Raw genomic sequence first — 13,756 nt, 5'->3', positions numbered from 1 at the left:
CCTGCCACCAGAAAGAGCGATTAATTAGTTCGGAGGTCTTCTGTATACCAAAGTGTCCTGCCAGCTTGTGATCGTGAAAAGTTTGCAAAATCTGAAGTCTTACCGGAAGAGGAACGAATATCTTGTTTTGGCCCATAACAGACTGTCTCTCTTTTCCAAGGAGGATACTTCAGGTTCAGTTCAGGCTTGAATGGAGGCCTGTGTAATAACTGATCTGAGGTTGGGCTGAACGAGACTAAGGAAGTTGTGTGGCGATAGGATGGTTCCAGGTTCTTTTGATTCATTGGTTTCTGGGAACATACAGGAAAGTGTGTCCACCTTCCCGTTCCTAGAGCCAGGTCGGTATGAGATATGGAAGTTGAACCTGGAGAAGAACAAGGCCCAACGGGCCTGATGAGGTCTAAGGCATTTGGCTGTTTGGAGATACTCCAGGTTACGATGGTCTGTGAAGATCATGATGGGTTGGGATGCCCCTTCCAGCAAATATCTCCACTCTTCTAAGGCAAACTTTATGGCTAGTAACTCTCGGTCCCCAACATCATAATTCTTCTCCGGAGGGCTGAGTTTATGAGAGGCAAAGGCCACCGGGTGGAGCAGGGCTTTTTGACCACTTCTTTGAGACAGGATTGCCCCTATTGCTGACTCCGAAGCATCCACTTCAAGCACATAGGGCAAAACTGGGTTGGGATGTTGGAGAATAGGAGCCGACATAAAAAGTCTCTTTAGTTTATTGAAGGCTTCCTGGGCTCCCTAGGAGCATTGAAACCTAGTCTGCTGGCGGGTTAGTTGAGTGATGGGGGCGATGATGGAAGAGAATCCTTTAATGAATCTGCGATAAAAATTGGCAAAGCCAACAAATCGCTGAATCCCCTTTTTATCTATGGGAGGTGGCCATTCCTGGATGGCCTTAGCTTTCTGTGGGTTCATTGCGACCCCTCCTACCGAGATGACGAACCCGAGGAACTGGATGGTATTCTTTTCAAAATCACATTTCTCCCCTTTTAAGTATAGACCATGTTTTCTGAGGATCGAGAGCACTTTCTTTACATGGATACAATGTATTTCTACTGTGGTGGAAAAGATCAAGTTGTCATCGAGATAAACAATTACAAAGTTATCTAGATACTCACGGAAGATATCATTGACCAGATGTTGAAATGTAGCCGGGGCATTACAGAGCCCAAAAGGCATCACCAAATATTCAAAGTGCCCAAATCTGGACCTGAAGGCTGTCTTCTATTCGTCTCCGTCACGTATCCGAATCAGATTGTATGCTCCCCGGAGATCTAGTTTGGTAAATACTTGAGCAGTTCGGAGACGCTGGAAAAGTTCAGGAATAAGAGGGAGCGGATACCTGTTCTTGATAGTAATTTTGTTAAGCTCCCTATAGTCCACACAAGGCCTCAGGGATCCGTCCTTTTTTTCGACGAAAAAGATTCCTGCTCCAGCTGGGGAAGAAGAAGGACAGATGAATCCTTTTTCAAGGTTCTCGTCGATGTAGGAGCGGAGGGCTTCTAGTTCGATCTCTGATAGAGGAAAAATGCGGGTGAAAGGGATCTCGGACCCGGGTAGGAGATCAATAGGGCAATCATAAGGCCGATGGGGTGGCAGACTGTCTGCTTTCTTTTTATCAAAAATGTCCAGGAATTCATGGTATGCTGAGGGGACATGCTGAAGGTTGTCTGGTACTGGTTGTAGAGCTAGACAAGGAGCAGTTCTGTCATATTTTGGCAAAAGACCATGCTGAGAGCAGTACGTGGAGGAGAAAAGAATTTATTTTTTGCTCCAATTTATCTGAGAATCATGGGCCTGCAACCATGGGTACCCCAGGATAATGGGAAACATAGGTGAGCTTATAATGTCAAAGCGAAGAAATTCTTTATGGCCAGAGTCCGTGGAGGTGAGAATAGGCTTAGTTTCCTGAGTGACAGGCCCAGAGCAGGGTAGGGACCCATCTGCCAGATGAATTTGCAGACATTGTTCCATGACTTGTAGGGGAATTTGTAGGCTTTGGGCTAAAGATGCATCTAGAAAACAACTGCAGGCTCCTAAGTCAATGATGGCCAGCAACCGGACCTCCTCTTCCGCCACCTGTAATGAGACCAGGAGGACAAGGTGAGATTGGCTTGAACTAACAACTTGAAAGTTCATGGCAGACTGTGGACGGCACTTACTAGGTCTAACAGGGCAATTGCATAAGAAGTGACTGGCCTCCTCACAGTACAGGCAAAGGTTGGCTTGGCGCCGGCGGAGTCTTTCATCAGGAGAGAGTGGGGATCGAACTAAACCCAATTGCATGGGCTCACCATCGGAGGATGAGGAAGAGGCCGCAGAAGGTACAGGAACAGGTGGCACCCGTGGCATCATCCAGGTGGGTCTTGGGGACTGGAAACGCTCGGAGCGACGCTCCTGTAAACGTCTGTCAAGTTTGGTGGCGAGTTGGATCAGGTCTTCCGGGGAGGCCGAAGTATCCACCCGAGCCAGTTCGTCCTTTAGAGTTTCTGAGAGACCTTGACAATATTGATATTTAAGAGCAGCCTCATTCCAGTTGGTGTCCCCAGACCATTTTCGAAATTCCACAGTGTAGTCCTCCACAGGTCTTTTTCCCTGGGTCAGAGTGTGCAGGCTGTGGCTGTGTGCTGTGGGTCATCATATAGTTGGGCCATGGAGTCAAAGAAGGTGTCTGCCGAGTTGAGGAGGGGGCTCTTCTGCTCAAGAAGGTTGTGAGCCCAGGATTGAGGTTCGTCAGATAGTAAGGAGATGATAAACCCCACCTTCACAGATTCAGAATGAAAAGTCCTGGGTTGGAGGGCAAAGTACAGTAGACAAGCATTTTTGAATGCCCTGTACTTCTGCCGGTTCCCGGAAAATCGTTCCGGAGTGGGGACCCTGGGTTCAGGAAGGGTCATTACCACTGCAGGAGCTGGGTTAACTTGACTCTGAGAGGAAGATGTCCTGCTGACAGATGCTGACATGGTGTCCGATTGGCTTGGAGAAGTAGTCAGGTGTTGAAGACGGCCTTCAATCTGAAAATAGCCGTATTGGAGTCTCTGAATAGTCTGGGTAAGGGCTGAAACTTGCTGGCAGAGTGCCTCAAGGGGAGAGCCAGCTCTGTCAGCCTCGCTCATGGCTGGTTTGTACTGTCAGGCACTCACCAGGGCCGAGATGCGGAGAGTGGCTTCCCTTGCAACTGAGTGCACTATACCCCTGGAGGTGGCACAAAGGGTATTGGGCACGGAGGGGCATGGGTCGCCAGCAGGTAATGGTGGCTTGCGTGAAGCAACTTCTGGTGGAGAGAAGTCTAGGATACTGGACCGATGAGAAAAAACAGCTGGTACTCAAGCCCATAGATCCGGAGAGGGTAACTAGCAAAGTCTATGGAAGAGGCTGAGGGTCAAACACCGTGGTACAGTAGAGCGAAGGTCCTTGAGTAAGCCGGGGTTATACATGATCATGAGGCAGATAGGACGTCCTTAAGCAGGCTGAGGGTCCAACACAGGGGATAGGCAAAAGCAAAGTCCTTAGAGAAGGCCGAGGGTCAAACACGGGGATCAGGCAGGGAGGAGAAGTCCGTAAGGCAAGCCGAGGTCAAGTGCAGGAGAAGTTCAGAGATGGTCAAGACGATCCGGGTCACAGCTGGCAGGCACAGGTAAACAAGGCTTGGAAACAGGAACACTGGAGCTGAAAAGACAAACCAGCAACAAACACAGGACATAGCTGTCTTTATATAGGCCCGCCGGGAGGACGTCCCACTGCGCACGCACACGTTCGTGCTGATGCGCCACATTGTGCACCCACGTGAGCTAATCCGTTCGGGGCGCACGCTCGTACCCGCTGCTCGTGTAACGGTATGCGCTGATGTGCAACTCTACCACGCAGGCACATGGGGAAGTGCCGATACTGACAGGCTCTGACTCTGCTATTCCCCTGACAGCTGTACTGTAATACCCCCATCCCCAATATAACTTTTTGTTATCTAAAAAATATTGTAGTGATAGTATTACACTATGTAAGTCTATTTTTATAATCAATTCATCCACCTGGGGATTTTATGGAGATGAGAAAGAAATCAGTTGAGGAGGATTACTACTGCTTCAGATGCCTGTTGGTGAACCAGGAGAAAGAGACACAAGCCATGTTAGCCTAATCTGTGAGATAGGGTGACATTTTTACTGTTTATTGAGGATTTACTGGATGCCTTCTGGGATCCACGATTGTGCTTAAACTTCGTTTTTTGGGGTTTTTTTTCAGTTTTTCCAGCTTGCGACTACACAGTGTGTAACAGACTTTATGTTGTTTTTTGTGAACACTTATTCCTTAATATAGCAGTGTTTTCCTGATATATTGATTATTTGTAGGTCAGGAATCCCTGGCCATGAACATTGTTCATTTCAGTGTTTGGCACATTTCACCATTTTTTGTTTTTGTGTTTGGTATATTGCAACATTGTTTATATCTTGTATAAGAGTGTGTTTGGATTGGTATTCATCAACACTGTACTTGTAGGAGATTGTGATTTCATTATTCTTATACAGTATATTAACACAATATATCCAGTTGATCTGGATGCATCTGGACAATATTAAATACCCCAACCACCACAGCATTGTTAGGCTGCAGGCAATATCAGAGACCAGGGGCCAGAACAATTAGAACATATGGTCCAGATGATATCCAATATCCTTCTAGGCAATCCTGTTGAGAATCCTATTGAGTTAGACTGAATTTACAGAATCCCTGACCTTCATAACAATGACCTGTTTTTTGCAGGGTGCATTTTTTCAAGATCAACATGAAATCATGTGCAAGGTGCAACAAAAATGGTGCAGTGGATTCTCCCTGTTCTCCTTGACTTGTCCGGGGAGACTTTAGCCCAGTGTATGGTCCTACACTCTCTCACAATACTGCTAAAGGAGAAGAATATTCAATTTCCATTAAGTAACCTTTTCAGCCCACTATCTGGTGTAGGAGTAAAAACAACATCCTCCACTCTTCTAAAAATCTGCCAGCCTTCAGTAAAGCACTTTAACTGGAATCTTCTGATCTAGAACCTTGGCTGGCTCCACCTACTTTTCAGCTCCATTAGCGGTGTTGGGCTGATCACTGGATTTCAGCAAGTACAACATCTCTGTATCAAAGGAAATCTCTAACAAGGCACATGACTTCTTTCTACTGAATGCACCTTTAGGATAAGTGTCCGATTTTCGCTACTTGCTCTTAACCTGTTTTCTTAATAGACACACTTCTTTTTATATATGACCATGAGTGATAAACTCCTTTACTCCACCACAGTGGGTATGGCTCCTTTAACAATTGTGCCTTGTTTGGCATTGCTTCCCGTTTTATTTCACCTTGACCCTCGATCTTGGAAATTGACTGCCTAAAGCCTATATTGCTGGGCATTAACTTACCTGGTTCAGTCTTGCATCTAATACTATTAGGTTTATTGTTACCACTGCTCCTTTTTCCATGTGGATGTTTCTCTTGGTTCAGTGTGTGCACTGTTTACTTGGTGCACTAGTATGACTGTTATCACCTACATGCAATGTAATTCAGTAATATTTAATTAGTATTTTACCTAAGCTTGTATTTTACCTAGGCTTGTTTGTTATTTGTAAGAAGCTTACCTTTTTGATTAGTCTTGTGTTATGCATGGGGTCACTACCTCCAGGCTAAATCCAAGGGCTTGTTAGAATTTTCTAACATCATAGATTACCTTAACTTGTTTGTTACACTCTAGCACAGCAGTGCAGGCTCCATGTGGCCACTTATGATTTATATACCTCTGTATTATGGGTTCAAGTGGTATTAAACACAAATCAAAAATGTATTAACCACCTTAATACAAGGTACTCTCACCCCCATTCCTGCCAGGCCAATTTTCAGATTTCAACGCTGGCACACTGTGAATGACAATTATTCAGTCATGTAACACTATACCCAAATACAATTCTATCACTTTTTAATAAGGCTTTCTTTTGGTGGTACTTAATTGCCACTGGGTTTTTTTATTTTTTGCTATATAAATTTTAAAAAATACCGAACATTTTGGAAAAAACACATTTTTTTTAGTTCCTTTTATAAAATGTTGCAAATAAATATTATTTCTTCATAAAGTTAGGCCAAAATGTATTTTGTAACATAACTTTGGTAAAAAAATAACCAAATCAGTCTGTGTTAAAGTTATGGGGTCTACAAACTATGGTATATTTATTTGAAAATTGGTCAGTCCTGATGTACTAACTGCCTATCTAATTTCTTGAGGACATCAAATGCCAGAATAGTACAAATACCCCCAAATGACCCATTTTTTATATTAGAGAGTTCAAAGTATTTAGTAAGAGGCATAGTGAGTTTTTTGAAGAGTTTTTTAATTTTGTCACAATTTTTTGAAAAATAAAGAAATTAAAGTGGTTGTAAAGGTACAAGTTTTTTTACTTTCATGCATTCTATGCATGAAGGTAAACAACCTTCTGTGTGCAGCAGCCCCCCAAGCCTCCCACCTAAGCCTTACCTGAGCCCCTTCTTGGTCCAGCAATGTCCATGAGAGCCTTGTCTCTCCCTGGACTTGCACTCCTGATTAGCTTTTGGCAGCAGTGGGAGCCATTGGCTTTGTTGCCATAAATGACATCTGTCAATTATAGACATAGAGCATGAGCATACTTAGAATTACACCCCAAAACACTGTTACTGCTCCTGAGTATGGCAATACCACATATGTGAGACTTTTTCCCTGTCTGGACTGATTATGTACCAGACATTGTTTCTTTTGTATCATGCAAATCAAACAATTGTGTCAAAACATATGTACTGTACTGGTCACCCCTATGCGAGTGGTCAGGGACTATAGTGAAGTGCAGTTTCACCTATAGTGGTCCCAGTTCCTATAAGCAAGTCTAGCCTACTAGCACATGACTGCCCCCAGGAATGCCATGTTAGCTGGCCTGGTGTCTAGCAGGAATGTAGTCAGTAGGATATGCAAATGGGTCAGTTTAGGCTGCAGGCAGAACCAGGGTCAACAAACAGCAAAGAATTGGTCCAGGCAACAGGCAGAAATGTGGTCACTAAACAGGCCAGGGTTAGTAAAGACAGCAGGCAGAGGCAACACTGCAGAGGTGAATCAGAGATCAGGCATACTTTAAATGATGTGGCAATGATCATGGAAACTTTAACTGGTGTGGTGGGGATCAGGGACAATATGACTGGTGTGGCGGTAATTAGGAACAATACAACTGCTGCGGCAGTGATCACAGACAATATGACTGGTGTGGTGGTGTCCAGGGACACTGGAATTGGTGTGGCGGTGATTAGGGACAATATGACTGGTGTGGCGATGATCATAGACACTTTAACTAGTGTGGCAGTAATCATGAAAATTTTACCTGGTGTGGCAGTGATCAGGGACACTGTAACTGTTGTTGCTGTGAATAGGGACAATATGACTGGTGTGGTGGTGATTAGGGACAATATGATTGGTGTGGTGATGATCAGAGACACAGTAACTGGTGTGGCAGTGATTAGGGACACTGTAACGGTGTGGTGGTGATCAGGGACAAAATGACTGGTGTGGCAGTAATCAAGGACACTATAACTGATGTGGCGGTGATCAGGGACAATATGACTGGTGTGATGGTGATCAGGAACACTGTAATCGGTGTGATGGTGATCAGGGACAATATGACTAGTGTGGCAGTGATCAGGAACACTGTAACTGGTGTGATGGTGATGGGGGACACTGCAACTGGTGGGGCCATGATTAGGGGCAAAATGACTGGTATGACAGTGAAGAGTGACAATATGACTGGTGCAATGGTGATTAGAGACACTGTGAGTGGGTGGAGATTATTAAGGACACTGTAAGTGGACAGCAGTGATTATGGACACTGACTGATGTGGGGGGGGATTAGAGACACTGTGAGTGGACTGCGGTGATTAGGGACCCTGTGAATGGGTGGTGGTAATTAGGGACACTGACTGGCATGGCAGTAATTAGGGATAGTCAGTGGCAGCACTGGTCTGGTGACATTTTTCTGCTGTGGCAGTGATCAGTGAGGCAGCTCACAGTAGCCCGGTGCCATGATCAGTGATCTGCTGTGTCCGGCGGATTACAGACCATGCTGCTGCATGCCCAAGGGGGTGCACATTGCGTGTGCTTCTGGGAGGAGATATACGTACATCCTCCCAGAGAACAGCTGCCCGGCTGTTTATGTACTGTACATAAACAGCCGGGCAGTACACACGTACACATATTTGTGGTGGCTGCATTTGTTTTATTTTTTAGGCTTTATCCTTCATTTTTACCTGGTGATCAGGCCAGAAAGTTTGTTATATTTGAACTTTCTTTAACAGACCAAGCTGTCCAAGAAACGTAGCAGTTAGACATTTTTAGCACTGGCAGGGGTACTTACAGTGGTCAGCTTTATTCATTTATGTAAAACATTTATCCTGAAAGGTAAAAACTGTGTTGCTGTAACTGACTATAAAGTGCTGGTTGGAGTTAAAGTGGCGTTCCACCCAAAAAAAAAAAAAATGCATGAATGTGCCTAAAAAAAAATTTTAAAAAATTTGGAAATTTTTTTTAACTCACCTCTAAATGCCTGTTGCTAGGGGGTCCCTCGTAGTCTGCCTCTTTCAGTGCCTGGGCTGGTGACATCACTTCCCCTCGGCGCAGGAAGGGCTCAGCTCTGCTCCCTCTCTCTTGTCAATCATCTGGGACACATTACAGGTCCCAGATGACTGAGCGGCCAATCACGGCGCACGGCGCTGCTCGCGCATGCGCAGTGGGTGCCTGGCTGTGAAGCCACAGCCCGGCGCCCACAGTTGCAATGCCGGCGCCGCCAAACGGAGGGGGAGACGAGTGGGGCTTCTATCCCCCGCATCACTGGACTGTGAGACAGGTAAGTGTCCGATTATTAAAAGTTAGCAGCTGCAGTATTTGTAGCTGCTGACTTTTAATTTTTTTTTTTAAATAGGAACTTCTCTTTAAGCTTCAATTTGTTAGTCAAGTCCATCTAAATCTGCTAGTTTAACTTTACGCTCTCCCCAGACTGACAATGTTGCTGTCCAAATGAGTCTGCTTTACTACATCATCCAGAATGCTCACACCCCAAGACAGTAATATGTTACTGGCTGGATCACCAGGTGAAAAACATGAAAGAAAAAAATTAAAAAAGGAAACCTAACACACATAATACAAATACCTTCCAACTTCATTCATCATAGAAGAGGGGAGAGAACACATGTACCACCCCCTCCTCTGTACTCAGTCACACAGGATAGAGTGGTCCTGGGCTCTGGTAGGTGGTGGTGGGAGGGGGGCCCTCTTCCGTGTTCTGTAAAACAAATTGGGTGGCTGTAGAGCTGCTCACATCACTTTTAAAAGAAATCCCACCATTGGCTGAAAATAGTGATGCCAGAATCATGGTTGCAGCTGCAGCCACCTGCAAGTAAAATATGGTATGTGATTCTCCATAGGACTCCTACCAGGCACTTTAATTCTGAAGAAAAAAAAAAAGTGGTGCATTCACCATCAGTCACCTCGCCCAGTGATGTCATTTACCATATACAGTGGAACCTCGGATTGCGAGAAACGCGGTTCACAATACGAGCACTGTATTTTTAAAATCGTAACTCGGTTTGCGAGTGTTGTCTCGCAAAATGAGCATGATTCAGGCCAAAGCGGTGTGCAGTACCGCTTTTGGCCTGAGGTGGGGGGGCGCCGGAGCCGAGCAGAGCCGAACGTCACGTTCGCAAATGCAATGATAGGCCCGAGTACAGCACGTCTGACCTCTGCAAATCTCAGGTAGGAAGTCTTTCCGAAGTTTGCCGAGGTCCGCCGAAGTGTCCTCAGGCCTTTTCGGCCGTTTCCGGGGCTCTCTGGTGCCCCCCGCCTCTGGTCGCATGTGGTATTGCATCCAATTGAAGTCAATGCGGAACAAATTATTTTCGTTTCGTTTTCCCATTGACTTCAATGGGAAAACTGGCTTTGGATTACGAGGCGAAAATAGAAGTTTGTCCATGGGTGATGTTTCTTTTTCTTTTGGCAGGTCGGTGGGCATCATGATTGAATTGGATCAACATCACTTCGCAACATGATTGATGGTATACAGTATATTGTGACACATTTTTTTTTATTATTAAATGACTTGACAAAAACTGTCTTTGTTCTATTTACATTTTTTTGTAAATGTTTAGGGGTACTATATACCCCTTACTCATTCACATGAAGGAGCACAAACATGGGGCAAGGGTTGTTAGGAAAAAGCAAGCCAGGATCAATTGCTTACATGGCCAGGAATTCCTTGCTAAGTCAGTGAATGGGATTGGCGACATCACTGGTTGTTAAGGACTTGGTTTTGCCTCCACCTGTCAGCATTCTTAACATCCATTGACAGTAGAAAGCTGTCATGTTTAAGAGCGGTAATAATACTGCTATGATACATGACAATCAGCTGCCACCTAATGTAAATGTTCAAACATTCAGTATCTCAAAAAAGTGACTACACCCCTCACATTTTTGTAAAGATTTTATTATATCTTTTCATGTGACAACACTGAAGAAATTACACTTTGCTACAATGTAAAGTAGTAAGTGTACTGCTTGTATAATAGCGTACATTTGCTGTCCCCCCAAAATAACTCACCACACAGCCATTAATGGCTAAACCGCTGGCAACAAAAGTGAGTACACCCCTAAGTGAAAATGTCCAAATTGGGCCCAATTAGCTATTTTCCCTCCCTGGTGCCATGTGACTCGTTAGTGTTACAAGGTCTCAGGTGTGTTCAACATGGCACCTCATGGCAAAGAACTCTCTGAGGATCTGAAAAAAAGAATTGTTGCTCTACATAAAGATGGCCTAGGCTATAAGAAGATTGCCAAGGCCCTGAAACTGAGCTGCAGCACGGTGGCCAAGACCATACAGCTGTTTATCAGGACAGGTTCCACTCAGAACAAGCGTCGCCATGGTCGACCAAAGAAGTTGAGTGGACATGCTTAGCATCATAGCCAGAGGAACGGGCTCTGCTGTGAAATATGAGATCAAGAATTGTAATTACATGCCCCTATTGAACAGGGTAAGAAAAATTGGGCCTTTGGTGGTAGTGGTGGTGGTGCTGGTGACACAACACTGTAAGTCCTCACAGTTACTCTTGGTGGGTGCAGAAACAGGCCTTGCTGTGAAATATTAGATCAATAATTGCAATTACATGCACCTGTTGAACAGGGTCAGAAAAATTGGGCCTTTGGTGGGGGTGGGCGTGGTGCTGGTGCCACAACACTGTAAGTCCTCACAGTTACTCTTGGTGGGAGCAGAAACGGGCTCTGCTGTGAAATATTAGATCAAGAATTGTAATTACATGCCCCTGTTGAACAGGGTCAGAAAAACTGGGTCTTTGGTAGTGGTGGTGCTGGTGCCACAACACCATAAGTCCTCACAGTTACTCTTGGTGGGCACATAAACGGGCCCTGCTGTGAAATATTAGATCGAGAACTGTAATTACATGCACCTGTTGAACAGGGGCAGAAAAATTAGGCCTTTGGTGGTGGTGGTGGTTGTGTTGCCACAACACTGTAATAGGGCGTACACACGGTCGGACTTTGTTCGGACATTCCGACAACAAAATCCTAGGATTTTTTCCGACGGATGTTGGCTCAAACTTGTTTTGCCTACACACGGTCGCACAAAGTGTTAGTAAAAGTTTGGTGAGAGACGATTCGCGCTTTTTCAGACTCGTGGCTTTCAGATCATTTTCTGCCGTTCAGTTTGTGCTTGTGGGTTTGTATCTGCTCTTCAGTGCGTGCAAGCAAGTTCCGCGTGACTTTAGGTAGTCATTGTATTCTTGTTCGTTTGTTACTGTTTTTCAGGTCGCTCTTCACAGGCCTTGCTGTTCTTCAGTGCGTTCTGTTACTTCGTTCTGAGCAGCCGACTGTTTTCTAGCCATGTTTCGTATGCGTACTCCTCGTAGAGTTCGTGCTGTGCGGGTGCTTGGTGTTGGGGTCCTGACCTTGACACAAGTCCAGTCCATGAACAGGGTGGGGAGGAGTTCATGGACCAAGAATTGGTTGCTTCAGCGTGACCAGTTCTCTCATATGCCTTTGCTCCGTGAGATCCGTGAGAATAATCCTGATGATTTCAGGAACTTTCTCAGGATGACGGACCCCGTGTTTCACCGTTTGTTGGCTTCGCTGACCCCCTATATCAGCAGGCAGGATACCTGCATGAGGCAAGCCATCACTCCGGAGCAGAAGTTGGTCGCTACCTTGTGGTATTTGGCCACAGGGAGAAGTCTGCAGGACTTGAAGTTCTCGACAGGCATCTCCCCCCAGGCTCTGGGGATCATTATCCCAGAGATGTTCTGCCATCATCCAGGTCCTGCAGAAGGAGTATATGAAGGTAAGATTTTTATCCTTTAATATCACATTTTATTGTATTGAATGTTTGCTAATATATTGTATTTCTTTCCTCATTCCTTAATTACCATGATTGGAATATTCTGTGAATGTCCCCTTTGTCCTCATGCATGCTGGATTTTTATGTAATTATTATTTTATGTCCTTCATACATATTTGCCCTTCACTAACCTCCCCAGCATGGTGTCTCCTGGCCCTATATTCACCTCATGTAGTCACTTAACAATGTATTTTATCAGCTCCATAGTAGTGCTTTACCCCAAACACCCCCTAAAATATTTGGAAATGTTATTTTTGATTTAAATTCAGGCAGAGTGCCAGAGGCTTTTTTTTGTGGTGTCCCCAAATAATTTTTAGTAACCCTCCCTCCCCCCAACTGCTAAGTCAGCTGATTCCAATTCTCTATCCTCAATCATCTATCTGCTGACTTTGCCAAACCCATACACACTATACCCATCTCTTTACTGGTCAGATTTATGGATGAATTCCCCAAAGCATGTAGTGCAAGGGCCTGCCTGTATACTTTCAAATGGTACTGTTTAAAGTTTTTGTATCCTATTATTATCTTGATAGGTAATAGCAGAATATCCAAATGTCCTCAAATGTGTACAATGTGTATTTATATCTTTGTATTATGACACTTCTTACCTGTCCAGTGGGCTGCCAATAGTGTAACTAAGGAGGGCCTGTTCAAAGTAATACCCATTATTTATGCATTCATCTCTCAATGAAGTGAAGAGGGTTACCTGTCCAAGATTTCCACACACCCCATAATGTTAGAAATGGCCCATGAGAGGGGGGGGGGAATATGATAGGTGTACCTTATACTTTGGCCTTGTTAAATTCCCCTTACTAAATGCTATCTGGAGGTTGCCCCATAATGTTTGTGTATAATCTGCTTGCCATGTTTCTGTGAAAAAATAGTAATGTTTATTGTTTTTTCCTCAACAGTTTCCTTCCACGCCACAGGAATGGCAGACTGTGGCCTCCCACTTTGCCCAGTGGTGGGACTTTCCTAACTGCGGAGGGGCAATTGATGGGAAACACGTCCACATCGTCTCACCACCCAACTCGGGTCGTACTATTATAATTACAAGGGGTTCAATAGTATAGTGATGTTGGCGGTGGTGTCGGCTAATTACGACTTCTTGTATGTGGACGTGGGGAAGAATGGCCGGATGTCCAATGGTGGAGTCATCGCCCAGACGGAGTTTTACAGGCGTCTCCAGAATGGCAGCTTGGACTTGCCAGCTCCAGAGGACAATGTGGAAGGACTCCCATTCGTGTTCGTTGCTGATGAAGCGTTTGCGCTGGGGGACCACCTGATGCGGCCATTCCCAATGAGGA

Source organism: Aquarana catesbeiana, linkage group LG02 (genome assembly GCF_042186555.1).
Source record: "Aquarana catesbeiana isolate 2022-GZ linkage group LG02, ASM4218655v1, whole genome shotgun sequence".
NCBI classification, from domain to species: domain Eukaryota; kingdom Metazoa; phylum Chordata; class Amphibia; order Anura; family Ranidae; genus Aquarana; species Aquarana catesbeiana.
Note: the sequence above shows the minus strand (reverse complement) of the source record.